We start from the raw sequence: 13,301 nt of genomic DNA, 5'->3' as shown, positions 1-13,301 counted from the left end.
GCGGAGAACCGTTGGTGGGAGGGAAGCTCGTCCTGCCGGCTCTCTCCCTTCCTACAATCGAGCCACGATAAAGTAAAGTTTGTTTCAAAACTTGCCGCGCAGAGGTGACTAGGTTTTTGTTAGTGACACGTGAAATTCAAACGACTTCGTTGCGATAATAATCGCGGTAAGTTTTTTGTAGTAAGCGATAGGGGAATTCAAACTCGAGAAAGGCCTCCCAAATTAAGTTGACGGTTCGTTAATAATGCACTTGCAAAACTTTCTCGATGGAAACATTCAAGAAAACTGTAATAGTTTCCTTGCTATATGATTGACCGAAGAAACGTTAAAAGTTCTATTTCTTTGTTTTGTTGCTTGTTTTCAGTTTTTGTTTTATTGCAAAAAACAAAATTATTTTAAGGGACAAACTAATTTAAAAATTTAACTTCGTCACTTTAACGGTGTGCATTAATCATTTTTTTTTTTAATCATAGACTATAAATTTGAAACTACGGCAACCACCTGTAATAATACTCATAACAATATGCAAGCCTCTTTAAGTAATTTCAAAATGTAAAACTATAAATAAACAACTTTCACGTCGTTATTATTATTATTATTATTATTATACATACAAATAACATACCACGAATAATTGTTTACGTTCAAATTCCCGATGGATTACCTACGATCAAAATACCAAACGTCTTTTTCAAAAGATGCTGCAAAAACTTCTCCAAGTACCTATTAGATTCAATTCTCGTGATTATGTAACAATTAAACGCAGACTAAAACCATACAATAAAACATTCAGTCCACACTGCAAAGTAATGGGACGAAAAAGAGCGACGACTCGTTCGAATGGAATGGTATCAGTGTGTGTCGTCCGCGGAAACGTCAATAGACTCTCGAGGAACAATATAATCTGTTAAACGCACATAACAAACAGCACGCTTAAACAAAATGCTCTTACAAAAGTAGCGAGAGTTTCCTCTATGTTGTGAAAAAAAAAAGAAAAGAAAACAAAAATAGAAGAGAGAGGGAGAAAGAAACTCGTCCAATTATGATGAGTATCGGTGTCGGCGTTCGGGCATTCTCATCCTTGGCCACGACGGAATTGTCGGGAAAGGGGTAAGGAGAGGGGCTGTTGCTCCGTACCTTCCGCCTCCGCGTTCGTCTCTCCAGCGGGCAGCGGGCGAACGGCCATGAGTGCAGGAAGGGAGAGAAGAGAAGAGGGAGAGGAGAGGCGACTACTTAAAGTTGGCGGAAAGTTTGGTTCGGCAGCAAAGTTAACTCAGTTAAGTTCTCCGCTCCTAAAGCGAAACTTCGGTTCTCCAACGCCTGCCTGCCTGCCTGCTCTTGCCCTCCATCCTCTTCTTCCTTTCCCTCCGCGCCTTCCTTTCTCTTTCTCCTTTCGTCTTGCGCTTCGTACAGTCTTGGCTATCCTACCCATTCCGTCGGTGCTGCGGGAATAAGTAATGTGTTTTGGAATTACCACTGTTCCGCGAGCTTTCGCATAGAAAATCGATCGCCATTGACCGACTGGAATATCACTCTCGTTTGGTTATACCATGTACGCGTCAATTTGTGACCTCAACGAACGGAAAACGGTTTGCGGTTGGGAATAACATTTTCGACTGTACGTGAGACAGATGCGTGCAGAGGAGGGGGGGATCTTTCCCCGAGACGCGAGTGTTTGAGAAAAATTTAACGACGCTTTGTTGCGATTCACGGTTCAGTGAACGGTTCGTTACCATCCAAGGTGGACGATACAAGAATTAACGTACACCGAACCAAGTTTTCGGCGTTCTTAGAGCCAGATAATTTCAAACGTCACTGTACCGTAATGGCTTACCAGAGCTTCTTGGAACTCGGTCAAAAGTTCCAAAATGTAACAGAGAATTACGTGTGAAACCGAAAAAAAAAAAAAGAAAAGTAAAAGTGACTCGGAAACGACTAGTAGAAATCCGTAAACTTCGACGAAACGTTTCAGAAAGAAGGATGCCTCTTCCCCACTTCTCTCTAAACTCTCCCCCTTCACTCTAGTAGCGATCGAAATTCCAAGACAAAGTTTGCGAGATTCCGAGGAAAGCACGAGTTCGCTTAACGCTCATCGTTGCCCTTCTTTGCACATACGCGTGTAGAAGCTTGTAAGCATCGTTTTGTAACAGATACCAGTCAGCATGGCCGAGTACTGTCCCTCCTTTGATGGTACGCCAGAGCAAAAAAGAAACCGGTCCAGTCGGTACTTACGAGGAGGTTTATCTTTCAGGGTTCGCGTATGTGGTTCGGAAAGAAGTTACGAGCGTTCTCTCGCGAAGAAAAAAACATTTGCTGCACCGTCGTACTCTTGAAGAAAGATCCAGAAGCAATAAAAATATATCGTTTTAACTGTTCTGAACAAACAACGTTGCGAGTATTCCGACCGTTCAGCAAAAACAATTTCTGTAACTGATTTACTGCTATCGGTAGAAGAATTAGTACAAAATGTTAATTTCCTACATCGTATTAATAAATCCGCGTTTTCTTTTTTGCAGGATTGGTGTTTGATCGCGATCAATACTTTTTGTGACGAATCTAAACGAGAATAAAAAAAAATCATTTGACTAAAAGTTTATATATATTTAGTACACATCAGTGCGTTAATAATTTAGTAAACTATAAGTAATCATTAATTACTTTAAATAAAAGGTAACATATTAAAAGTTTGCGAAGTGAAGTAGCACACTGACCTGTTTTCGTGATTTTTGGATTCGTGGACTTTACAAATTTGTGTTCACAACTTTTTTTTTAAGTCACTATCTATTATTTATTCGTGGAGACTGCATCGAATAAAATTTGCAACTGACTTTAAAATATAACATTTACTAGACAATAGTTTACATTACAATAAATTATCATGTATTAACTCGATGAAAGGCAAAAAATTTCTAAGGTTAAAAACGTAACAAACATTGAAGAAATACCATTTCTCCAGAATTGCCTTTCTACAATTTCAAAGTCCATAATAATATTTTTTACAATAATAATGAACATCGGCATTTATTAAATGACATTTGTACTTAATTGCTTAAAACAAACAGGACTCACTTTCAGTGGATTGTTTCCACGTTGAATGTTTTATGGTTTGCCATAAAAAAAAATACTTTGAATAGAAGTGACTCTCTCTTGTAAACCAATTCTCAGATTTCAAAAGCTAAGTAGTAAATAAATAAATTAAAAAAAATAATAACGATAATAAAAAAAAGGAACGAAGACATGAAAGAGAAAGTAAAACGACGATGGACAAAGTATTTGTCGAACTCCACGAATTCAGCCTTGAGATTGCACCCGCTTCTACAAATGTCGATGCACATGCAAAGCGCATTTGCAACGCGGGTTATCCCTTTCCTCTTACGCACTGATCGATATACATAGATGCACGCATTAATACCTCGGTGTCTTTGCACCGTAACACTTGGTCAAATCGGCTCTTACATTGACTCATCACGCCATGTGTACGAAGTATTCAAACTTAGCGAGCTAACTTTGAAAACATTTCTCGGCGCATCAGAAGTTCACCTTGGCGAACTATTCTTTGCCAAAGTTACGGTTTATTCGAGTATCGTAATTACCAAAAAGTTCCATGTAAAGATTTCAAATTCGTCGAAAATTTCAATTAGGTGTTGTTAAAGCGTCGTCGGTTACGGCGTGAAATAAATGGATCATAGGAACAATAACGATTAAAGCGATGTATAATGGTAGCGAGCGATACAATAAGGAAGTAATACAGTAAACTTCTCCCAACACGCTTAAACGGTATGAAATTTGAAACCCTTGTGTTTTACTTAGCGAGCACAGTGTATGTCGGTCAAACGCGACGAAAAAAAGGAAAGGTACTCTTGTTTATTTTGTTTTCTGACGCGCAACCTTTCTCGCGTTTCACTTGATTTATAACTTCGCTATCTTTTCCACCGACTATACCAGAATTGTTCATTCGCATGACTCCTAGCATCGGGTCAAGAAGAACTCGATCGAGAACCATAGACAAAAAGAACAATGCCAGTACGTTCAAGACATGTGCCAGCTCATGTCCCCTATTCATGGTAGGGCACGCGATGAGTATACCCTTGTTAAGTTTCAAAGTTACATACACTCCGTCGACTTTGCCAACCCCTCCTCTTTACGGTTCCCTATATCCTCTTCCGCTCTGAATCAGAATTTTCCACATAAACCGCCAGCCAACTTTTCTTATTGTTTCCGCACCCGTTCTGGATGTGCTTCATAGAATAAATCACTTCTAAGAAAACAAAGGGAGTTGCTTGCCGAACCTTCGATACATTACCGTGTCTCAGCAAACACACACACACGCGCACGCGCGCACGTACGTACGTATATAAAGAATAGTAACGAAAAACTGTTTGTACTGCCTACGAATTTCCTAAACGAGTTTGAATTGAGAACCGCTTCTAAATCCCAGTTAGGAAGAAACTTGAGGGGCATTAATTTAATTCGAGCACGACCGCGACCAATATAATTTTCTTATGCGGGATGTACCTAGCGAAGCGAATGATTCTCAGTGATACGATATACCCATGGAATGACTATCGTAGAAATACATCCAACGTGTCGATTACCGAACAACATTTCTAATCGGTCGAACAGGAAAACCAGTAGGTTTTAAAAGTAGCGATAATGCATTAGTAACGCCTAATGAGCTATAACCCATTACTCGCAACGGTTACAACGGGAACAAGTTCGTATTAGAGGGCCGATTTATAACTTACTTCACGCTCTCCGGCGTCCACAAGAACGTCCACGAACGGCCTAAGTATGTACGTGTGTATATAGGCGACCTCATGGGACCGCAAGTGCATACAAACGATTTTCTCTCTCCGCGCGCGCGACTCTCGCGGAAACAGCGATGAGCGAGCCCCTGTACACTTGTTTCCTCGTACCCCGTACCCATACACCTACGCGCTGTGCTTGCTCGCTACATAATACGTACGCGGAGGACAAAAAACTCTCGTCTTCTCAGTTTCTCCTGGCCCGTTTCTCTCTATCTTTCTTCTTTCCGCCGCTTCTGGTCGTCTTTAACGGTCGCGTACGTACGGTCGTTCCACGGCTCCGATCTATGCGCGCGCGGCGCACACCTACACAAAGTTACAGCGGGTTAGGACAAGTGCGTAGAGAGCGGCAGAGAGTAGTTCATGGAGTTTAGTTCCTCGCAGTGGATATGGCATCTTGACTCCTAGTAGTGGAGTGTGGCAAGCAATGGTCGGCTCGATCGATGTCTCGGCAACTTCCCACCCTCGACAGTCTGCCCCTCTCTTCAGGACACGTCCCTCTGCCCCTCCGGCTCTCCTCATCCCAACCGTCAGACTCCCCGTCTCGCTCAACCACCTCCCGCTGTCCCCATCCTCCGACACATCGAACTAAATCCCGGAGCTGCTTACTGCTTCCAAGTCTGTTTACAATGGCGATGCGCTACCCCATTATCCCTAGGTCGTACTTCACTTTCGGACTACATCGCGCCGGTGACGACGAATCCTTTTTTCCCCCTTTCAGTCGTATCTCTATTAGTTTTAGATCGTTTATGAAACGATTACGGTAACAAATGAAGCGGTTCGGATGCTCCCAGACGTAAAGTGTGCGGAACAGATATAGCGATCTACTTGAAGCACACTTGTGAGCTATCTGTTGGCTATAGGGTTGTGTTCAGTAGATCTGCGTTAGGTCCACTGTTATTTTTCTATCATGGAACTTTGATTTTTCATACCTTCGAGCAAACATTTTTTCTTAAAATATACGATGATACTGCTTGCTGTCTGGAACGCATTACCATCCTTATAGTTCTAGAGCTCCGAAAGGATCACTCCAGCCGTGAACTGTTGACACCTCACACTCAAGGGCACTGTCATCTTCGTTCCCTACAGTTTTTTCTAGATCGCTATATTTGTTCCACGCACTGTGGAACTTGGAGGATACGAATACATACTTAGCTCGTTTGATCTGTGTGAAGATATTTCAGAAAATAGTTTGACGCAGTACGCGGCCCTTCTTCGACCTGACAATAAACATGGGGATTCATGGCATCCGTTGACACCTACCTAGTCGTATCTCAAAATAACTTTTCCCCTTTCGATACTTTGACGATACGAATTCCTGGGCGCCAGAAGTTACTTCGCGTGTATAATTCTTACAGTGTTATTGAAAATGTTGTGTTCGCTTTCATGGAACATTCCAATCCGTATGGAAGTATGCTATTCCATAACAGAGTCAATGTAAGTATACGTGATTACAGTTAGACAGGTTTCTAAGTGTAATAAACGGCGCTATTCCTTTTGCGTGTTTTAGACGTATTGTTTCACATTATTTACGTAATGTATGCCCATTTATCTATTATTATAGCTATCCATGTCCGTTTTCCGCAAGAGTGGCAGAGACGAACAGCGATATCTATGTATATACTCATTCCATTGTACGGGCCACTGTAGAAATCGATCAGGCCTATAGTCTGAATAGCATACCAGTAATTACGCTTTTCCCTATTCTCGAAAAGAAATCAGTGTGCATGCGTAACAGTTTGATCGTTCCACGCACTGATTACGTGGAAATTGTCATATATCTTTTTGCGAATCTACACGATGCGCTCCAGTATTTATCGCTTACGTACTATTTTCAGACGATATTGGAGTATTAGGGTCGAAATAAAAAATTGATTAGATACAACCTTGATTTCACAAACACTTTGCGCGTGTCATCCACGCCGCGCAAATTGCTAACTAAATAAGAACATACATTACCGTTTCTTTGGAATACTTCATTAAAGATTATTTTACATATTTCATCATTATCTTCTTTTTATAGTGCACGAAGTATGTAAACGTTTAACTATATACTCTTTTTTAATGACATTCAACAACGTTTAAACACGCATGAACAATTACATCCAGGATTTCTAAATCACTGCTATCGACGTACCTATATAATCAATTCCGATCATAAAGATCCATGACACTGAAAAATTTTCCACTTTAAAGCACATTTCTAACTGCATAGAGTTCTACAAAAACTTCTTGTTCGGGCCCGTTAAAACTCAAACAACCGAAAAGAGGAAAGGAACCTTTTTATCTATCCACCCCTCTTGCAAGAAAAGTGTAGCAGTAGGTTGTACCATATCCAATAGTTGAGTCAGGTCAGTTTGCTAGCCTTACATAAAAGAGACTAAGTAGCAGCAGAGAGAAAAAGGATAGGAAATGTTATAAGATATACACGGAACGAACGAAACGAACCTGAAGAGAACAGCGAGGGAAGAGGCAGAGGGGGGGGGCAAGGGGACGGGTGGGGGCACCTGTTACAACGTCCAGGCCATTCTTTCGCTCTCCCTTTCCCTCTTTGTCGAGCACCCATCCACATGCCACTTAGGCTGTTACATTGAAATTTCTATGGAACGATCTGGTGTATACAGTGTTTCCAACATAAGCGATCAAACTTTAAAGAACGCGTTCTGGTTTGTTAACCATAACGGAAGAAGGAATACACGTTCTCACCAGTGTTTTCACATAAATATTATAAGACTATTGACGATAATTGTTTAAAAAACTCAAGTTATAGTATTCTTGATTTCTCAATGTATTTATATTAATATCAGTATCACCTGTGATACAATTTAACGACAGTATATCTACGAGTATGAATGTAATTAACGTCAACAGATAAGCAACCGCGTTTATCATTTGGGACGACTCCCGAGTCCCCAGCAGTACTCACCTTGAGGATGAAAAAAAAAAGGTTCCATGAACAGAGGTATGGAAAGGAAACGTTCCCTTCTGAGTTATAGCCACCTTTTGTTTGCGACACAGGTTTACAAAGATGCCTGGCAAGTTCGCAAGGGTTTAATATTGGAATGGGTATTCCTTATAAACTGTTGGAAATGCCTTTCTTCTCTAACAGGGCATGTCTTGTTCATTCTTAGTGCATTTTTAACTCTATCACGAGCGCACTAAGAATATTAACGTCCATACAAACATCGAAGTGTGAAAGAATTTAATTATGGAGGATGCGTGAGCCATATAATTGACTTCTTCTATCAATTTTTAACAGGACAGGTGAAATGTATTGTAGAAATTTGTCTACGTATCTTCAGAGAAACAACTTTTATCGATATCGAAATTTTTCTTTATAACAAGAAAGTGACAATTGTTATATATTTAAAATTCTAATCATTGAATTAAAATAATTCTAGTACCGATGAAGTGACATAATAGTAAATTGAAACAAATTTAAAAACTGCAACACGATCGATGTAATTAATCCATTGCGTGCCAAATTATTTTCTATATGTTGAATTTGAAAATATTTTATTAAACGGGAAAAATACTTTTTTTTTCAAAGTTACAACGTATCCTATAAATACGACCCAAGCACCTAGAAGTATCTAATAATATCGAGATACTTATACAGCGTATGAAAACAACAAACAACAGTAGCGTAAGCTTCTATAAACATATTTTTTTTTAGCGAAAAACCGTAACATAAAATAGAATTAGTTTTATTAACCAAAATATTTTAGACTAGAAAAATCGAGTAATTCATTTTTGAATAGATTTGTTAAATTCATAATATAGTAAAAAAAAAAAAAAAAAAGATTTATTGTAGTCTCATTTTTATAGCCTAAAAATCACATTATATTTAAATTAATGTTTTTATTAATATTAACTGACATTAAAGATTTTTCCGAATATCCTCTAAACTGGTACTTAATGGGTTTAATCGAAAGTATAACACAAACAAAAAATGGCTACAGTGTAGTAGAAAGTGTTTTCGTATCTAAGACCACGGAAGCTTCTACTTTTACCATTCTCAAGGTGACCAAAATTCTGTCCTCCAAAAGTTTGATCACTTATTTTCGAAACAGCCTGTAGAACGTCGCTTCTCTGCAGCTCGTGGACAATCGACGTAACCACTCTCTCGTGCCTTTTACCGCACTTGTACGGATCCCGGACGAAGTGTAACGATGCCGAGAGATCGATAATAACCGCCGCGGTTTGGTTCCACCCGAGCCTCGTACGAGACAGGGACACTTTTTCCCCTTTCCCGCTGTTCCTCTATCTCTCTCTTCATCTGACCAGCTTTCGCCCATCTCTTCTCTCTTCTTCGTGGCGATTTCACGCTTTAATTACGCGACAAAAAATGACGGAAGACGAGCGATGACCGAGGACAAAGCCTACAGAAACTTTACTAGTTTCTGCATTCTTGTTTAGAGCTATTTTTTATTTTCACACCTGTTTTCGCAAAGATCTCGAATTAACTCTTTTAAATATCTATATCTAATCTATTCAATAAGTTGAATATATCATTAACTATATAAACAATGATTAAACAAATTTTGTGAACGCCTTTGCAACGTGTTTATTATGGGCGTGGTTAATTTTTAGAAAAATCACGAACTGGTTTTGACTTCTATAATATCTTCGATACTATAAATATCGAAGAAATGTTAGATCGTGAAATAAGGTACGCGTACATTTTTCGCATTATCGTTCCGTTATCAGTGCACGCGATAACATTTCTAAATAGACGGTTACGTGTACTCGCGGCACATCTGTATCCCATCGAAGACTTATGCAAGTTGTATAACGAATTAATTTCGCTTCGCGCATTACGTCCGGCAAAGGGAAAATATGATCGAACGAGTTCTGCGAATGCTCGAAGCATGCTCTTATCTCGATCGTCAAGTTTGCAGTGATTAATAGGTATGCGCGAAATACTTTCGCGATGAAGCCGCCATTGCTGTTACATTTTTCAACGATAAAAAAGAGTCACCGTGACGCGTATCTTTCGGCGCAAACGGGAAAATCGACAAACAATAACAGATTCCCTGGCAACCTCGCGGTTCGACACGAAACCATGAATCATCGATAAATAACGAATCCGCGAATCCCGAAAATTCTACTCAAGCGTCTCACGACCTGCGATATTTGATTATTTGACCCGATTACGTCCTACCCACCGGATAACAAGTCCCGAGAAGGCTACGCGTCGACTAGGCGAAATTGAACACCGTATTAATGTGTTTACACGCAACGCTCTTGCAATAAACGCCACCGTGATATTTGCGTTTTGAAGTGATCAATCAGTAGCGTGGGAAGGAGACTAAGTCGGCAACGAAGATATTCTTCCGAACCGCGAGAGGGCCTAAAAAAAACTCGGCTGGTCAGTGACGGTGGTGTGGGACGACCTCCTTCGTCAAGTCGAACGACTTAACTTTCTCGAAGGATAACACTTCTGCTCGTTTCCTTTCTCCGGGCGGTTGCGGGAGATGGATTTACGTGGCGCCGACGAGGAAAACGTAAATATACGCGACGACGCGCATACACGGGCCGACCGTGAGTGGGTTTCTAGTAAAAAGAAACAGAAGTGTCGCGAAGTGAATACAGGTCACAACATCGCTGAATAAGCAACCGAGCGTACACCGCTGCTCTCCGCGTTCAGCAAATTACGTAAGGCCAGAACGGGAGCTCGTTTAAATACCGACACAATCAACGATGAATAAGTAAGTTACATACATGTGGCGCACACACTGCCGAAACGAAATAAGGGAAACGTACGCGACGTTCGTTCCATATTCGCGTTAAATTCGGCGAAAGTTACGCAATCCGGCATTCCGCCTGGCACCAACGTCCTTTAGGACTTATCGTTAGCCTTCGAACTATGCTCGCAGCGAAATTTCGGGCGGTGTCGAACACTTTGAAAAAACTTGAAGTCATCGGACGCGGCGTTGCGTCTCCAATATTGTGCAGTCATTCGAACCCTGTGTTTCAGATTAGTAGGTCGTTAACATGCTTTATCGCTTCGAACGGAAGCTTGTTAACCAAGTCCGGCAAGAACATCGAACTCGTGGAAACACTAAGCTTATACACGCACTCTCAAGAGTGTCAAAGTTACTTTAAAAATGCAAAAATGTAATTATTTAAATTTCTAATATTATTTGTAAATAAATGCTGTTGGCACTATCCACCCCCACCTTACAAAACTGATCTTGTCATGTTGTAAATACATTCATTGATGCTTGCGTTGAACCTTTCTTTTACGAACTTTATCAACATATTCTATTGAATTAATTAATTTATACGAAGCACCTTGTAAAATTAAATAAACTCCTTGTAATTCATTCATACTTGTTTATACTGTAGTCTTCCCATTTCAAATTAATAATTATCCTCTTCTAAAAATTAAAAATGCAAACATGCAAAAAGCTATTTCAATCAAATATATCACATATTTCAATAATTGAAAGAAGTTTTTTAAAATAATAAGAGATCACACGTCCTTAAGAGGAGGCACTAGCAACACCAGAAAAAAGAAACACGCGTTATATCGAATTAAATGACGCGGGCTATATGAAGACGTACAAAAGATTCACTCAACATTACAGGAACACCTGGAAGGACGAAAAAGTTGAGAACCCAGTGCACGTTTGCTGTTACCCATAAGCACGAACGATAATTATTTTCGCAAAAAAGTTCGTCTAAACTCACGGATGATGCTAATTTGTAACACGAACGTGGTGTGATAACTTGCGATGACGTGTGCAAACGCGTCCCTAAATTATGTTGCCGCTTAAGAAAATTGCCCAGTGATTGCGGGGATATCTAACGCGAAAAGGACCGTACGTCAGTCAGTGTATTGTGGAAAAGTAAATGTGGAAAAAGATAGGTCACCGAGAGAAGAAGAACCAGATACAAATAAATGATATTCTAGAAACGTCTACCCAAATGGCGGTCAGCCGCATGACATGTACACTTAGCAGAATAAATGATTTATATCAGAGACTATACTGTACCAGTGGCACTTTGCTCCACCGGCGTGCCCCTCGAACGGCAAATCAAATATTTTCAGTAACATGATTTATTAAACTGTAAGAGGGAGTCACGCGAACTCGATTCAACGTTGAGATGCGCTCGAGCGTATACATCGGGGAGTAATTGAAAATTCTATAAAAAATTCTTTCTATGTAAATAACAAAAATGCAAAACACAGCATTAAGTGCTGCCATCTAACAATATTTCATAACAATTTTCATACTCGAGCGATAATATGTCGAATAATTCGTTCCACGCTCGCACGTGCACTTACTAATGAAACGTGAACGAAACTGGAGGTTTTGTTAGATGCTAATTTACTTAACAAAGATAGTTTCAAACAAACAGAAGCTATTATAGTCTCTGTGCGTAATGAAATAGATAAACTATCTAATTGCTCATCGTAATACTCCTTTAACATTAACATATTGTAATGAACTTGCAAATTATACCGAGGACTCTTACAAGCGTTGATCCACACAAACAAAACACTTCGAGAGAAATGCGAAGAGCGCGTGCATACGACCATTTTCATCGGAAAGGCCGAAGACGTTGCCGAAGGTCAACGTCAAGATACGATTTCACAGTTCACTGGAAAGGAGAGCACTTAAGCGCTCGGCAAAGATCGAAGTTCCGTGAAGCATAGACCAAAATTCAGTGGAAGTTTCTGAGGGGAAACCCACCGTACGCTTGGAAAGCGGTTAGGGGTAAGAGAGGATACGATAATCGGGCCAGTGGCGAGTGAGCGAGAGAGCGAAGGGCCGAATAAAAAGAAAGGCGCGTGGCTCGGTGCTGGCGCGGCGTCTCCCGCCATATCACACTAGTTAGCATACTCGCACACTGAGTGTCATACACACGCACACATAAAGGCATGGAACGGTTAAACGAAGAACTACGTACACACCAAACGCTGGTACGCACACGGATGGAAGATAGAAACGCATACAAATACACACGCACGAACCCGCGGAATTTTCTCCAGTGCGTGTGTGCACGCATGCACCGTGCACACCAGGGGCCGCGCGAACGACGCACACGGCGTACACTGAGCTCTCGGCGGCGCGATCATCTACGTGAGAAAAACTGGAGCCACGGGAAGGGCCACTCACTAACCTGTCGGAGGCGATTCTCCTTATATTCCTCGGCCCACAGTACTCCTGAGTACTCGTGTATTTTCACCGGCTACACTGCGATCACCAAACTGTATTCACTCTCTCACACGGCGTTCTTACGATGTATCTCTTACGGGAGTATACGCGCGGCGCCTCGACTCTGTATTCCAATTCACACGGCTGGCTCTCCCGGCGTCCACGGGTGACTTTGAGTCTCCCGTGGAACGATACTCACTCGGATACGGGCACTGGGGTCACGCGCGCCCGCCCGACGCCCCAGTTATTCGCGAAAATCCCTCGATTCGACGAAAAAATTGGTCGACAATGCGCGGAACTACGCTCGCGACTGTCTCCCTCGCTGGAG

General features: G+C 41.0%; 1 protein-coding gene and 2 long non-coding RNA genes across 7 annotated transcripts in view; 2 read left to right on the top strand and 1 right to left on the bottom strand.

The window, feature by feature from the left end:
• Positions 1–13,301, bottom strand: part of Ctbp (C-terminal binding protein) — a 23,196-nt gene extending 9,895 nt beyond the window's left edge. For 4 of the 5 annotated variants that reach the window (XM_076306299.1, XM_076306302.1, XM_076306303.1 and 1 more), the window contains exon 1: positions 12,939–13,301. The gene's annotated coding sequence lies outside the window, so the exon portion shown is untranslated. Of the gene's footprint in view, positions 1–1,137; positions 1,443–12,938 lie in introns of all 5 variants that reach the window. The other variant, XM_076306301.1, reaches the window with a different exon arrangement.
• LOC143144179 (uncharacterized) lies at positions 1,233–2,621 on the top strand. Its single transcript, XR_012991356.1, has 3 exons — positions 1,233–2,190; positions 2,252–2,426; positions 2,517–2,621. It is a non-coding gene; the product is annotated as an uncharacterized LOC143144179 (long non-coding RNA).
• On the top strand, positions 10,044–11,138 carry LOC143144481 (uncharacterized). The gene is made up of 2 exons (XR_012991432.1): positions 10,044–10,516; positions 10,786–11,138. It is a non-coding gene; the product is annotated as an uncharacterized LOC143144481 (long non-coding RNA).

The sequence above is a fragment of the Ptiloglossa arizonensis genome, chromosome 3 (assembly GCF_051014685.1).
Source record: "Ptiloglossa arizonensis isolate GNS036 chromosome 3, iyPtiAriz1_principal, whole genome shotgun sequence".
In the NCBI taxonomy this organism is placed as follows: domain Eukaryota; kingdom Metazoa; phylum Arthropoda; class Insecta; order Hymenoptera; family Colletidae; genus Ptiloglossa; species Ptiloglossa arizonensis.
Note: the sequence above shows the minus strand (reverse complement) of the source record. Positions and strands in the feature narration are given on the sequence as shown.